The following is a 17,221-nucleotide window of genomic DNA, read 5'->3' on the forward strand; positions in this document are numbered from 1 at the left end:
TCTGCTGGTCAAACCCTGCAGCTGCAACAAAACATGCATTAAACCAGCTCTCATAACCCCACTGATGATGTGTTATTGAAGATCTGTCAAATGATGTCAAATCATCAGATACAGTTAAATACTGAGTGCATGTGTGGACTGGTTTATGGAGGGTTTGTAAATAAGAGACTACTGACTACTACTCTCTGTTATAATTACACACGTCTCATTAATAATCTCTATAGAAGTATAAAACTGAAAATGAAACACGATAAAGGAAACATTTTCTTCTTTATCTGTTTTTATATATCAGATAAATCAGAAGATACCCTGATTAAATATGCACTACTGAAAATCACATTCTGAATTCAATTCTCTCTCAAACTGTTATGCAGATAATCCACTTTGTAATGAGAAATAAAATCATCAGTGTTAATGGAAATAAGGCTAAACGGTCATAAATGAAACAACATTTAGATATCAAACTAAATATGTATTCTGTGTCTCTTTTTACAAATCATTTCATTTCTTCTGATCACCATGAGGCTACATTACACCCGATGACTCCATTAAGAGCTGCTTTACTGTATTACTGAAATACTGTTAATGTTTTACTTTATATAGATATTGATATTTAAAAAAAATGGAAAATATATGTGTGTGTGTGTTTAGTTGTTATTAATTTTATTTTGGTTTTAGTTTTAGTTATTTAATAAATGAAATGATATTTATGTTGACTATGGAAAAATTTTGTTTTTATAATATTTTAATTTTTTTTTTTTTTTTATATTTTATTTTGATTTTTTGGTTTTAATTTTTTTATGGTTTTGTGTGTTGCATGTGTTTGTGTGTTGTTTTTGTTTAATTGTTATTTTATTATATTCTTTGTTAATATTTTGAATTAGAGTTTATTTTTATATTTTGTTTTATTTTTATTTAGTTCATTTTAGTTTGAGTCATGTTGTTGTCGTTGTTGTTGTTTTTTGGTAATTTTTTTAAAATGATTTCTTTATTTCAGTTTTCTAGGCACGTTTATTAATAAAGCACATTTCATACACAGTGGGAATTGATATTTCTATAAATGATCATAAAAGAAAATGAAAATATTAGGAATTTTATTTTCACAACATTTTATCTCTCAATCCTGACTGTCTTCTGAGATAACTCGCAATTCTGGGTTTACATCTTACAATTCTGACTTAATTCTTCATTTTCCTCTGATTTCTGAGTTTGTATCTGGATAATATAACTTTATCTCAATTCTGATTTTTTTTTCTTCTACAAATTCTGACTTTACTGTATGTTTCACAATTCTGACTTTTCTCTCTGAATTCTGAATTTACAAATTCTGACTTTACTTTTTTTTTCTCATAATGTTTTTTTTTTTCATATTTGAATATTTTTGCATAAATCTCTTGAATGGAGTAGTGCACTGTGTGCTTTTTAAAACGATATATGTGTGTGTGTTGATATACCCAGAGCTGATGTCACGTACAGTAATCAGGATTACAAACATGAAGTATTTGTGAATAGATTACATTACATTTTAAAATACTTGTAATCCGTCATTATAACTGATTACTTAAGTACATATATTCACACAGAAATGATTCATAATGTATTAATTCTCCCCAATTCTTTTTCATCTTTTACATTTGTCCTTCTAAAATACATGACATGCATGTAAACAACTTTATGATTTTAAAGCGATTTATTTTAATTAGACATTTTTATGATTTAATTAATCATTAGCTTTTCATTAAACTCAGGAACCCCAGTTTGGGAAACCCATTAAATCTAATGCTTCATTCACTTCATCTTGTTAATAACAATGCATTGAATATATTACTTTGCATTGTAATATCAATATGGTACAACATTATTCTGTTCAAATCAATGTGATAATCGAGTTAGGTTAGAAGTAATAAAAGTAGTCTGAGTTAGTTTGATGAATCGTGTGATTGGTGGATGATATATTAATATTTTTTTTTTCTTTGTTTTTTTGTTTTTTAGTTTTGTTGTTGTTTTTTTTTGTTTGTAACTGATTAAAGCCTAATTTAATTAGAAGTGTTTCTGGTATTGTTCCAACACAACTATTCTTCCACGCACCTCGCTGATTGTGTACCAGAACAATCAAACTATACCTTATCTCATAATTCAGACCTCTTTTCTCATAACTGTGATGAAAAATGCCTGTATTGTGAGATTAAATGTCCCTTTTGTTATTTATTTACGTAGCAGAAACATATAGTTCTGACTTTGGTTAATTTATGAGCACAAGCCAGAAGTATCCAAGTGTTGCTGAATGAAGCAGTGTTTCATCTGCGTCTGATGATCTCGTATCGAGTGATTTTAATACAGTGCGCCAGGATGCCAGATGTCTGAAACACTTGAGATGGTCGAGGAGCGCAGGGTCCTCCATTCAATCATGAGCCCGGTCTCATGCATCATTCATACAGCTCCAGATCCCTTTCATTACTGAAACGAGCCTCAGTGTGACTGCATCTTCAGTTAGGACAAACACTTTCATTCACACAGGTTCGGCTCGTGCTAGAAAGAAAGACGAATCACTAACGAGATCAAATTTAAGCAGAATGCTTATTAAGAATTTCAGGAGAAACACCCGAGAGTTTTTATTTCAAGGAAACATAACTTACAGGTATACTGTAGCTCCTGTTATCTAGTTCTGAATTCAGGGTTGATCTGTGAAATCATTCAGAAGCTCTGATCAGATAAATGTTTACTTACAGGTATTCTTATGGTGCTGTTATCTAGTTATGTATTGAATAAATTGTATATAATATTCTGTATTATTTGTGTTAATGATGGTACTGGCAATAAAAGCACAAACATTAATTTCAACAACCTTTTATTAGAGTGTTTTACAAGAAGATACTATTTCTGTCTTTCAGTTTTTTTTTAATGTTTAATTCAACGCGTTACTTGCCATTTCTTTGTTTTTAATTGTGAAAATTACAAGCAATTTCTGAGTGAAAATCGTTTCTGCATCAATTTTAGCTCAGAAATAGCTAATAATCCTTTATAGCTTCAAAAGAGTCACACCAAATTTCAGCGTATAGTAGATAATATGATCAATTTACATGAACATACAGTAAATATGAACTTTTTAGGAATGATATTTAGAATTAAGCAATCAAATATGAAGTTAAAAATAAATGTAAAAAGGTTATTGGTTGTGTCGATGTGATCAAAGGCCTAATGACATCTTTTACAACTTGACGGACACAAATTAATTATTTTATTGTTACATTTTATTCTTAAATATTAAATGTAGATATTGAATAACTAAATAATATAATGTGTTTATTTATGGCAATTTAAAAAGCTCATTATGTTTATTGATAGTCTGTTTTTTCAATTATTTAATATTTTTGTGTTGGTTCATAAGAAAAGTCTTGCATTAATATGACACACTTTTCTGTATTTATTTATTTTTTAAAAGTTATTTACTCATACACTGAAAAAATGGATTCACTGAGTTGTACTAAGTGTTTATTTTAGCTACATTTTATTAAATTTAGCTGACTTTCAACATTTTGTTGTAAATGTAGCTAAAATAAATTGTTTGCAACCTGTTTACCTTAAAGAAAAAAAATTATCTTTTTTTTTCAGTGTATTTTGAGTATGTTTAAGGGTTGAAGGGAATGTCTGTAAACTTAAAGGAAAAGTTTTTTTTTTTTTGCCAGAAAATGATAATTTATTCTACAGAATCGTTTCTTACAATGTAAAGTTCAGCTGTATAAACTGTGAGACGGAGAAGCTACTCATGATGTTTGCTCAGCAGAACTCTACTCTCTTCTCTTCTGTTGAGTGTAGTTCGGTCTCAGCAGGTGTTTGAGTCTCTGAACCTGATCCCGTGCTGCTCTCTCATGAATAATTCACAGGACAAGCGTGCAGGGCTCCTGGATCTCCGAGCATCAGAAGCGAACCGCAGCAGAACGTGAAGGATGTCCGAGAGAAGATGGGTGGAATTCAAGATCAGCCAAACCATCAGCTGCTCCGGATCAGGCCGTGCTCAGGACCAGGCCTCAGGGTATCATGCTGTCCTTCTGCTGGTTATGGTGAAGGTATAGAAAAAGTATTAAACTTAGAGATCACTTTAGAGATAATATTAAAATAATGTTTGTGTAGTGTTTGTGAAGTGCATTCGTTTTTAACCAAAAAAACATTACAAATATAAAAAAGCTGGGCATTTTGAAATTTTAGAGAAGAGTCAGAAATAATGTTTTTATTAATTGATTTAAATAATGTCTTTTTTTTAATGAATGTTCTCAAAACGTTAGCACAAAAACATTATTTATGCATCCTTCACGGATCTTTTTTTTTCCTGAAACGTTTTAGTTGGATGTTCATGTAACATTTATTTATTTATGTTTTTTAAAGAAGATGTAAAAGTTACATATTCACTGAACGCTCACATGACCAAGAAAAAACGTTTTTAAAAACATTATAAACCTGGACAACTTGATAATTCAGAGAAATATCATCGTCATAAAAACGTTCATACTATTGTCTTTCTGTAACGTGTAGTAATGTTCTCAAAGCGTTAACACAAAAACTTTATTAATATATTTATATATATTTACATACCTTTTATTTGAACGTTCGTCTAACATTCTATAAATGTGACTATTTTTCCAGAATGTTCAGAGAATATCCATAACGTTTGCCAAAGAATAACATGTAATGTTCCCTTAAAGTTCAAATAACACAGAAAAATGCTTTTAAAATATTTAAAAACCTGGAAGTTTTGAACGTTTAGAGACCGTTCAGAAATAACGCTTTTATAACGTCAGCTAAACGTACTAGAACATATTGTTTTGGCTCAATTTCTTGACTGACGCTTTTTTAAAAATATAGGATCCAGATAAAGAGATGATTACTGTGTTTTTAATTATTTAATAAGATATGTGCAACTGACGTCACAACAATACCGGGCCGATAAGCAGAATTCAATTCAGTATAATATGGATCATAACTACAGGATGACATACAAAAATGTCGATCATATAGCTAATAAACAATCATCAGTCATATATATTTTGATATTGTTTGCACAGCGATGTTTAAAGAGGCCGCGTGCGCCGTGACGTCACCGCGCCACGAGCTCGTGTGTTTACGTGGAGAAACATGGCGGCGACGGTGACAGCAGAGCCCGAGTAGAACAGTGAAGAACTCCCTCAGATTTACCGCCCGAGCCGAAGCGACGCGCGTGTCAGCGCTCCGCGTTTAACGCCAGGCGTGCGGCGCTTTTCTGACGCGCGTCTCTCCGTGTTTCAGCCGCAGGAACCGCGGAGATGATGGAAGACGAGGAGCGACAGAAGAAGCTACAGGCCGGCAAAGCCAAGGTGAGATTTACCTCATCTTTACCTCACTGCTGACGTTTACCTCAGAATATCACTGTCGCGTGAGAGTTACCTCAGTTTGCTGCAGATTACCTCAGAATTTACCGCCAATCTGTGATTCCCGCCACTGCTGTCATTTACCTCACTGACATCTGAGACTCACATTGCCTCATGTTTACCTTATTTTACCTCAATTCTGGCATTTACCTCAGAAAACCACTGAAATCTGTGATTTTACTCACATTTGGCTAATATTTAGCTCTTATTTGCCTCAATTTTACCCCCATTTACCTCAGAAAATGACAAACATCTGTGATTTCACTCACATTTTATATCTATTTACCTTTTTACCTGACATTTAGCTTAGAAATAACTGCGATATGAGTCAAACATGAGTAAAATCACACATCTCAGTTATTTTCTGATGTAAATATGAGGCTAATGTGAGCTAAATCAAACGTTTACCTCTATTTTACCTCAGAAAGTAACTGACATCTGTGATTTCACTCACATTTACATCATATTTATCTCATATTCATCTCTGTTTTACATCACTGCTGTCATTACCTCAAAGAACCACTCACATCTGTGTTATAACTCACATTAGCCTCAAGTTTGCTTAAATTTAACACCACGTTTACCTCTCAAAATAACTGACTTACTTACATTAGCCTCGTGTTTACCTCAGAAAATAACTGACATTGTGATTTTATGCATATTTACCTCTATTTTACCTCACTGCTGTAATTTACCTCACATTTTACATCCTATTTATCTTTGTTACGCAAAAATAATGGACATCTGTGATTTGAGTCACATTTGCCTCATATTTACCTGTATTTTACCTCACGGCTGTTATTTACCTCAGAACATAGTTCACGTAAAATAGAGGAAACTAACCTTGGCTTTTGCAAGATATTTACCTTAAATCTGTTGATTTCAATACTCTCGTTTACCTCAGAATGACGTTTTTTCTGAGGTTTACCCTAAATTTACCTTCCTTCATCCTCACATTTACCTCATGTTTACATCTTTGTAAATTATAGAGAATTACTTCATATTTACTTTAGAGAAAAACTCTCTTTCTATTTGAGTCTTTGTGTTGTTTGTTTTGAGTGTTTATGCATTTCGTGCTTTTTCTGTGTCTCTCTTGTGTGTGTGGTGTGTGTGTAATATATATATATATATATATATATATATATATATATATATATATTTCAGTATACCTGATATGATAGATACAGATGAGGCAGTGTCACTGTGAGTCTGGCCGCTCTTACAGCTCGTGTTTTGGTGTTGTTTTTAGTGTTGTTTTGTGCTGATGAAGATGGGCTCGTGAGACTGGATTTTCTAGCCGTTGCTACACCGGATGCCTTACATTTCTGCACATGAACAGATCTTTAGGTCACTATAACCTGCTGGAGCATGTCACGAGCACAGAGACTGACTCGTGATGTTAATGAAACAATACCATAGCTGTATTCATGGGTGAGGTATACTATTAAACACTTATTATCGGTCAGTTTGCATTGTGTCTGAGACTGCCAATGTTGTTTTTTTTAGGTATATTATTGGATGTTTTAGTCAAGTTCTTGTTTTTTTTAACACATTGGCCTCTTCAGGGCGTGATGATAGCACAACCATGTTATCTTATACATAGACAGGTCCCTTTCTGTGCGAGTCTAAAAATACCCAGAGTCTGAAGGAGCGGTGAGATTGTGACCCCTGTGTGCTGGAGTGCTCCCTATGAAGTGAACGTGTGTGTACGGGGTCACTTGTGCTGACCCGTCCGTCTAATTCCTGCTGACAGGTTATATATGACGAGCAAACAGACGGCCTCGCGGTCTCACAGATGTTGTCTAGATCTACTTGTTTGTCTCAACAGTTAACAGAGATATTTGGGAATGCCTGGTTTGGTAAATGAGTGAATTAAATATTAATGAGCAACTAAATTCTGTGAATAATTTTAAAGAATAGTTTACCAAAAAATTAAAATTCGCTGAATATATTTCCTCACCCTCAGTTCATCTGAGATCAGGATGAGTTTGTTTCTTCATCAGGTTTGTAGAAATGTAGCACTGCATCAGTGTCTCAGCAATGGATGCTCTGCAGTGAATGGGTGCCGTCAGAATGAGAGTCCAAACAGCTGATAAAAACACTCACAGTAATCCACAAGTAATCCACAGCACTCCAGTCCATCAGTGAACATCTGGAGAAGACAAAAGATGAAACACATCCAGCATTAAGATGTTTTTAACTCAAATACATAGAGTCTATAATCCATAATAACACTTCCTGCAGTGAAAAAGTGTTCTGGTGTGAATCAGGAGAGAAATCTGCACAGATCAAGCAGCGTTTAAACAGCTCTAAACAAATATGTGAGAGAGAACAGGAGATGCACTTTTTCACTGGAGGAAGTGTTATTATGGATTATAGACTCATAAAATTATCTGTGCTAAAACTATTGAATCAAACTAAATGTCATTGTAACAACCAACTGTCTTTAATTTCTCACACTTTCTCAGGTGAAAGTTGATGCCTGAGCTAGTCGATTAAAATGTTTACAGTAGCTTTGTAAATGTCAGGAGCCACTGAATAAAGACGTTTGTGATGGAGAGAGATGATTCAGAATTTCTTTTGTAAACATTCAGAGGGAATGCGAACAAAAGCAGAACAACTCGTTTCTTAAAATTGTGCTGCTTTGAAGCAGAAATAAATCACTGCAGACTGATTGCGTGTTTTGTCCAGTAAAATATTAAAGCCTTTCTGTTTGTGATGGCTCTATTCTGGTGAGTTTTCGGTGATTGCCCAGTCATGCATGCAATCTCTGTGTTTACTTCAGTTATCAATAGAAAACTCTTTAGTTTGACATTAATTCAGTTGATTGGTTTGCCATTACAAGTCAAAACTATTGTTTTGTCAGTACTGAAGAAAGGACAACAGAAGCATCTTAACATCTTGTGTCATTTGTATTCCTGCCATACGGTATTAATGCATTGTGCTTGCAATAGGAAGTTTCTGGGATCGATTCCCAGGGATTGCATGAACTGATAAAATGCATGTCTTAAATGCAATGCAAGTGGCTTTGGATAATGTAGTATGTGAGTATTGAGTGTTGCATAGCACTGTGTCGTTACGTTTGCACAAAAAAGGACTGGAGGCTTTCAGTAGATCTTGATTTCTAAAGCGTTTCTCACAGTGAAGGAGTCTGCGGATGACCCCTGAACCCTGAGCTCGTGTGTGCTGGCTCCGATCTGCTGTTTGTTTTGCTGCACCGAACGGTTGGTGTTCAGAGCAGCTGTCAGCACACGCTGTTTTCATGCCAGCGTCATTAGCGAGCACTTCAGTCGCTCTCGGGAACACGACCGGAGAACAGTCGATGTCTCCTGGCACTGCGAAACGGAAACGCTGCATTAGTAAATAAGATCCAAGATTAGAATTAGTGGATGATAAAAGATGGGTGATTTATTATTTCAGGATGAAGTGTGCATTCATGCATGGTCCTTTTCCCCTTTTTTGTTGTTGGAGCGCGTTTGCAATTCCGAATGCAAGTCTGAAGCTGTTGCAGCAGTTTTTGCATGAACCTAAAAGTGGGTTAATGAAGGTTAAGATAATGAGATTTATCTAGATGGGTCATTCCATGTCAACTTAACCGGCTTTTTTTCTTGTGAAAGAAATACATACATGAAGCAGAAAGCCAAATATTAAATGTCACGGATGAATATTTACTGAGTAATCCACGATTTTGTAAAATGGGGTCAAAATGACAATTTCGAAGCCAAATTACAGACGGGAAAAAAAATAACTTGAGAAAATGGTAGGTCCATTAGTAAAATTAGTTTCCTTCAATGCTTCTAGAGTTATATGCATGCAGACTTTGGAAACATAATATTTTTTGGCACTCAAACAGGAGCGTTCGATGCAGTTGTTTTGATGGAGACAAACAAGACAACGTTGTTGTTCTTCACACGTTCCTCGATCAGCTGAATGCAAAGTGTCATACGACCACTAAAAATCTGTACAATTAAAAAACTGACTTACGGAGCCTGATTGAAATCTCTTTATCTCTGGAAAGGAACCATATATCTCCTTAAAAATGAAGATACCAAAAGAAACGTTTGTTTAGAACCAACATAGAAGAAAATATTAATATATCTTCAATATTTCTTGAGTTACCGGCATGCAGACTTAGGGGGGAAAAACACAAAAACTGCGTTTTCACATTTTTGAACAGACCATTGGCATATAATTCAACTCGGCTAGATAAAGTCAACAGATTTTACTAATAGAGCTTCCAGCTCTGGGTAGAAATGAAGTCATTTTATCCTCCTGTAATTTAGCACTGAATATCAGATGAAAAATGTAATTTTGACCCCCTGCTACAACATGATGGATCACTCAGTAAATATTCATCTAGTGCATTTAATATTTTGTCTTTCATCACTATTTATGTTTGTCTTTCTTAAATTTTGCTTGATTTGATGCAGAATTGCTCCAGAAGCATGCATGCAAACTCAAGCTAAAAGTTTAAATCTGACACACGTCTGATATCCGGAAATCTGATATCTGTGCATTAGATTAGAGCTGAGGCCTTATACACACTAATACACACCGGATCCTTGAACTGTGTGTCCAGTCGCCTGTTTAACTCGAGGTCCGTTCCATTATGTAAAATCAATTGTTCCATCCCAGCATGCAATGAAAGTGTTTTCTACCTTCACCAGATCTGAGGACCTTAATTTATGTGTGTGTGTTGTGATTGTAGGCTAAGAGCTCTGGTTAACAAGAGGTCAGGCCGTGAGTATTCAGACGCGCACACAAACCCTTTGTTAATCCCGATCAACAGTCTGCTGGGATAATTGGCTTGGCCGATAAACACAGTTAGTGTCACTCTGGAGATATTGCAATAAAACTAAAGCGGGCCGCGTAATTAAATACCTCCTACACGCTCGTCCATCGTGATCTTAATTAACAGCAGCGCACACTAACCAGATGATTGTGTGGCCCTGTTCTGATGGTCGTTATCTGTTGTCAGTGATTGTTTGGCACGTGATGTGATTCATGTCTTGGGTTTCTATGATAAAACACTTCTAAGAACCCTAGTGTTTATCCCAGAATGATATATCGGCCATTTCATTTAATATCAGCAGCGTGTGTTACCATTCAAATATTTGCGGCTGGTAAGATTTTGTTAATGTTTTTGAAAGAAATGCTCACCAAAGCTGCATTTATTTGATCAAAAGTGTAGTTTTTTTCCAATTTTTTTTTTTTTTAAACGATAACTGTTTTCTGTGTGAATATCTATTAAACTGTAATGTATTTCTGTGATGTGCAGCTGTATTTTCAGCATCATTACTCCAGTCTTCAGTGTCACATGATCTTCAGAAATCATTCTAATATGATGATTTGCTGCTGAAAACAGTTGTGCTGCACAATATTTCTGTGGAAACTGATACATTTTATTTTTCAGTATTCACAGATGAATAGAAAGTTCAAAAGAACAGCATTTATTTCAAACAATTTGATGTGTCCTTGATGAAGAAAAGCATTGTTTTCTTTACTTTACTTCTTGTATTATCCTCATTTTGTGGATGCAGTTGGCATGAGGACAGTAGAGATGAGCAGAAATGAGCCGTTCGGCACTAAAGTAACAGCAGACCAGGATTTGACCGAGTGCAATCGCAGTCTTTCCAAGCAGGTGTCTGCAGGGGACGCTCACCTCAGGGAGCTGATTAGATAACCCAGAGATTAATGCCAGCCTTTGTGTGGGAAAAACAAATTACATTTAATTTCAAGCTGTGCAACTGCTTCTATTCCGGCTCCTGCAATTGCTTTCTCAGATTTTACTTTAGAAATGACTGATATATTGGTGACCGTACGAGTATCAGCCAGCGTTAGACTTGCTTTGAGCGTTTTCTGAAATTGCAATTGGTCTGAAAAATGTAAGCAGGCGTTAGTTTTTGTCTCTCCGTGTCAATGCAGTGTTAGTTGCTGTAAGAAGTTTGGTCTCTGTGAATGTCTGTACTGCGTGTTTTATTTGCACGTGTCAGAGTCAGGTTGTTATTCTCCTTCACTGGATGTTTTTACAGCCGCTGCTCTTTGTGAAGTAGTTTTGTTCCTCAGCTGGATCTTTCCCAGGAGTCTCCGCTGTATCCCAGACACTGATCCCACAGGACGCCTGTGATCCGGATCGAGTGTGTTAGCCTGCGCTGCTGTGTCGCACGCCCATCTCTCCTCTCCACTCATTAGTGTTCGTTTAGCTTAATGGACGTAGATTAGTGCGAATGCTCTTTTCGCTTGTTAACATAAATAATGTAAAAGCCGCATGTGGGATTCCTGGCCCCGTCGCCATGGTAACGGCAAAAGAGACTTTTCAAATCAGCTGTATTTCGGCGTTAAGAGGCTTTCTGGGAAATGTGAAATGTTTCTCACTCGTGTTCGTGAGCGTTTGAGAGGGAGTTTCTGGGTGAAATGTCAGCGTGAGCGAGGCTGGTGTTCAGAAACAGACTGAAATCTTCAGGTGTTATACAGGAGAAAAGGGTTTTTAACTATAACAGTTTATAGAAATTAATTTATGCATTTTAGTTCACATGCATGTTACGTATCTGCCAAAGAAATGGTTATACGCTAAAGACAGACTTTTATTTTCTTCATTCCGTGGAGGGATTTAACAGACTGAATTAAATAAAGAAAATTAGTGAAATTATTAAATATTTCATATTTATTACAGTTGCAATAAATAGATAAATAATAAAATAAAAGTAAAATGAATTTATTTAATATTTATTCCTGTTGCAATAAATAAAAAATAAAATAAAAGTGCAATGAAAATGTATATTTACTAAAAATAATGAATAAAATTGTATTTCATGTAACTTTTTATTTTGCATAAATAATTAGCATTTTATGCAACTTATTTATTTGTAGTCCCTTTCATCATGCATATGTTTATTGATTCATTTTCTGGATCAATATTTTTATTTTAATATTGATTTGCTTTATTGCAAAATCTCTGTCTGTCTGCTACATTTTATTTAAGGTATATATTTCATATAGCATTCTAAAGTGTTTCATTTCATGAAATAATAAATATTTTTCCTTGCCTTTTTATGCTATCATTTCATTGTATTTTATTTATTTAATGCAGCATGCGATGATGCATTCGATAATTTGATTATGTATTTATTTGCAAAATGTAGTATTAATCCCTCCTTATAAACATAAAGATCTTTGTGAAATGATTCCCATATGAACTCATGGTTTGGAGTCTCTGATGGTGTTACTGCTGAAGTGCTGCTTTCGTTCAACAGCTGTGTGTGTGTGTGTGTGTGTGGCTAAAGACAGAGGGGTGTGTGTGTGTGTGTGTGTGTGTGTGTCTAAAGACAGGTGTGTGTGTGTGTATGTGTTTGTGTCTAAAGGAACGTGTGTGTGTCTAAATACAGCTCTGTGTGTGTGTGTGTGTGTGTGTGTGTGTTTGGCTAAAGACAGGTGTGTGTGGGGGTGTGTGTGTATGTGGCCAAAGACAGGTGTGTGTGTGTGTGTGTGTGTGTGTTTGTGTGTGTGTGTGGACAGACAGGTGGCTATTACTTTCTCTCTCAGCTGCTGGCTTTGTGATGTGTGTGTGTGTGTGTGTGTGTGTGTGTGTTGAATTAGAGATGCTGTTATTCTGTCAGTTGTTCTGTTTAGCCGTGGGTGGCATGCAACTCATTGTACTCATGTTATGTGCAGTATTTCTGAGTAGAAAGGTTTGTTAAACAGAAAAAATATAGGGCGGCACATGATATTTTTCTTTTGGGGATTGATTGAATTGAAGTCGGAAGGTGAAAGGTTAAAAACTACAGATAATAAGAGTGATTGATGACGTCAGATGAAGCGTTCCTGTAACTCAAACAGTAGAGGACAATGTTAGCAACGACAAGGTCATGGGTTTTATTCCCAGTGTTCATTAAATGCAGTGTTAGTTGCTTTGGATAAAACTGCCAAATGCTTAAATAAAAAACCAGCTCAAGTTTTTGAATCCTTTACCTAAATTGGTCAAAAATGATTTTTTTGTTAATTGCTTCTAAATCTCTTGTTATACTATATTATTACCAAATTTTGCATTCAGTCTTTTTGTAAACCTGTCAAGTAGCACTGTTTCTGTGTTTGTTTTGGGATCTGACTGATCGTAGGCCTCATTGTTCTGAACTTATGCTATTCAGCTTTTTTTATGAGAAATAATAATGCTTTTCAGTCAAAAACTGAGGCGCATGAGCTAAGATCAGTGAGGCCTACGATCAGTCAGATCCAAAAAGAAAAGATTGAATACATTTTTTGGTGATAACATAGTATAATAAATACATTTTTTGTAGGACAAACATTTCTGACCAAGAAAAAAAAATCCCAATATATTTTTTGGAAACCACAATCGTTGTATCCTCTGTGATCAAAGCCAGCAAGTTTTAGTCCAATACATTAACATTAACTAGCATTTTCAGGGAAATGAAAATCCTCTCCGGGTCAAAGTGACCTGAACACCGCATGAGGGCTAGGAAAGGGTTTAATCTACACGTCCAGACGCTACAGGATCTTCACACCGGGTTTCTGTATTTGGGTCAGTAAGTGTAATCCAGAGCTGCTCTGGTGTTTAACACACTTCAGTGTCTGACAGCGAATCCTGTTCCAGCACGAGTGAACGATTCATGTTTGAGTTCTCGAGACCTCTAGAGCTCGTGTTCCTTCCTGAAGATGATTTATGCTTCAGACGAGTGATAAATAGATCCGTATGCGGTTGCATATTGATGAAGCAGATGTCTGTGTTAATGGGCGTCTGTGCTGCTAATCCGGTTAAAGCAAAGTTGAGGGATTTGCGGTGGCAGAGTGCTGGAAGGTGACCGTGTCGATCAACAGTCAGGCATGATTCGCATCAGCTTCACCAAGCTGTGCCGCTTTACCGTGGGTTTTTACTGTCTGACTTTTACAGTTTTTCTCTGTGTGTGATTTTTGTCGCTCATAAGCGTGTGTTTGTGTGTCTGGTGTCTTCCAGCTGGCCGAGTACCGGCAGAAGAAAGCTCAGTCCGATGGCCAGAAGAAGCAGAAGAAGAAGAAAAAGAAGCCGGAATCGGACGTGGAGGAGCAGAGAGGAGATCAGACCACCGTGTTTTCCCTCTCAAAGACCCTGCGGAGCGAAACGGTCACACACGACCAGACCTACACACATAGAGGTGAGCAGGTCACCCTCGCTCATACAGACACTGCTGTGTGTTTGCATAATGTTGCATGCAGGAAAACATTTAAATCACAGAGAAGGCCATTTTATACAAACTTTTAGGCTGTAAATCGTTGTTGGAAATATAAACGTTTGCATTTAAAAACTATTTTAAAATATGCAACAGGTTAGGTAAAAAAAAAAAAATGCAATTTATCAATATGCTGCTCTCTAAGTTTATTTTCAGGGTTTCTGTCACAAATTAAGGGCTTAAATCAGAGCAGAAAGTCTTAAATCCATATAGTCATGGCATTTAATGTAGAATGGGTTGCAATAATGTAATATCTTCAGCAGTATTTTGCAAATATTTAAGCATCCTTAAATCAACATTTACTTTATGCATTTGCTTGAGATGCAAACGTGAGTGAATGTTGTGCAAATGTAATGAAAATTAAGTCTTGGAAATTGTAACCTAATTTGTGTTCAGTTCAGATGCACTCGGTCTGTTTGTTAAAACGAGAACAAATATCTTTCAGTGGGGAATGAAAACTTTTGAAGTAAGTTGATTTGACAGATATTTGTTCTTGGTTTAGTCATAAACTCACTGCATTTTGATTAATATCTCATAAAACAAGACAACAAAACATTTATTGATCATATTGACATGTTGTGTTCGACTCATTCGTTTAAAAAAAGTCTTAAATGTACCTTTATAAATCCTGCAGAAACCCTGTTTCTCTAGCTGACTGTCAAGATACTTTTAGTGTGGTTCCTCAGATAAATGTGATGCTATGCAAAACCCATTTCGGTGGAAACCAAAAATTGACATTTTGTCAAAATAATTTTTTTTTTTTTATTGTTTCTGACTATCTATAAACTCAATGAACATTGTCCTGATCCTTAACTGAGCTGTAATGTCTGATTTGAAATCGCAGTACTGTACATGTTATGATTATGGTTACTCAAATAACGAGTTTAATGACATTAATGTAATCACAGGACTCTGTTTACAGGAGCTCTGGCTTGAATGGCATGATGAAGGTGCACGTAAACGCTGTGTTGTTTGTGTGGATGTTTCTGCAGGCTGTTGTTGTGCTATAACTAATGTTTACAGGTGAAGTGTGTAATTTCTGCAGCTTTAGCGGCTCTGAAGGGAATTGCAGAAATAATGACCCCAAACAAACACCGAGGCCGTGCATTATTGAAGATAGTGATAGAAAACAAGACTTCCTGCTCAGTGATTCAAGAACATTTTAGAATCATTGAGATACAATTATAGCTTTATTAATATTTTGAATTAGATTTTTTTTTTCATTCTCAATGTAATTTTAGTAAGTTTTAGTAATTTTGTTGTTTTTGTCATTTATTAGTTTATTTTAATATACAGTACAGACCAAAAGTTTGGAAACATTACTATTTTTAATGTTTTTGAAAGAAGTTTCTTCTGCTCATCAAGCCTGCATTTATTTGATCAAAAATACAGAAAAAACAGTAATATTGTGATATATTATTACAATTTAGAATAATTGTTTTTAAATTTATTATACTTTTAAATTATCATTTATTTCTGTGATGCAAAGCTGAATTTTTTAGGATCATTATCACATGATCCTTTAGAAATCATTCTAATATGATGATTCATTATCAAAGTTGGAAACAGTTCTGCTGCTTAATATTTTTTCAGAACATGTGATACTTTTTTAGGATACTTTGATGAATAAAAAGTAAAAAAAAAAAAAAAAGAAGCTATGTTTTTAAAATATAAATATTTTTGTAATAACAATATACACTACTGGTCAGTAATTTGGGGTCAGTAATTTTTTTTTCTTTCTTTTTTTAAATAAAATCAATACTTTTATTCAGCAAGGATGTGTTAAATTGATAAAAGTGATAGTAAAGAAAATATATTATTAGAATATATATTATTAGAATATTTTTTTTATTTTGAATAAATGCAGTTCTTTTTAACCTTTTATTCATCAAATATATTAATCAGCAGAACTGTTTCCAACACTCATAATAAATCAGAATATTAGAATGATTTCTAAATGATCATGTGATAGACTGGATGTTACATGTGACACTGAAGGCTGGAGTAATGATGCTGAAAATTCAGCTGTGCATCACAGGAATAAATTATTTTTTTAAAGTATAATCAAATAGAAAACTATTATTTTAAATTGTAATAATATTTCACAATATTACTGTTTTTTCTGTATTTTTGATCAAATAAATGCAGGTTTGATGAGCAGAAGAGACTTCTTTCAAAAACATTAAAAATAGTAATGTTTCCAAACTTTTGGTCTGTACTATATATATATATATATTTTTTTTTTCTATTAAATATTTTTGTTTTTATTTTTTATTTTAGTTTCCATTATTTTATCTTCAAGTTAGGGTTAGGACAAATGTTGTCTTGACATAAAAAAATATATAATTTTAATATTTTATTTCTGATACTATTTATTTTATTTCAAGAAACCTTTTTCTGGTTTAGTTAACTATAACAGCCCTGTTGAGTGATTTGTTAGATTAAGAAGTCATCGTGCCTTTGAGATTTATTTGTTTGTGAGTCTTTTTGAAAATGAAAATATCTTGAAAAATTACTCACTGTTAATTACTCACTCAGGGTGAGTTTGTTTCTTCATCAGGTTTGTAGAAATGTAGCACTGTCTCATCAATGGATGCT

General features: G+C 34.6%; 1 long non-coding RNA gene across 1 annotated transcript; it reads left to right on the forward strand.

Annotated features, from left to right (window-relative positions):
• The first annotated feature begins 5,083 nt into the window (after positions 1 to 5,083).
• Positions 5,084 to 14,426, forward strand: LOC122140651. The gene is made up of 2 exons (XR_006157248.1): positions 5,084 to 5,348; positions 14,371 to 14,426. It is a non-coding gene; the product is annotated as an uncharacterized LOC122140651 (long non-coding RNA).
• Positions 14,427 to 17,221: the final 2,795 nt, after the last annotated feature.

The sequence above is a fragment of the Cyprinus carpio genome, chromosome B19 (genome assembly GCF_018340385.1).
Source record: "Cyprinus carpio isolate SPL01 chromosome B19, ASM1834038v1, whole genome shotgun sequence".
Taxonomy (NCBI): Eukaryota; Metazoa; Chordata; class Actinopteri; order Cypriniformes; family Cyprinidae; genus Cyprinus; species Cyprinus carpio.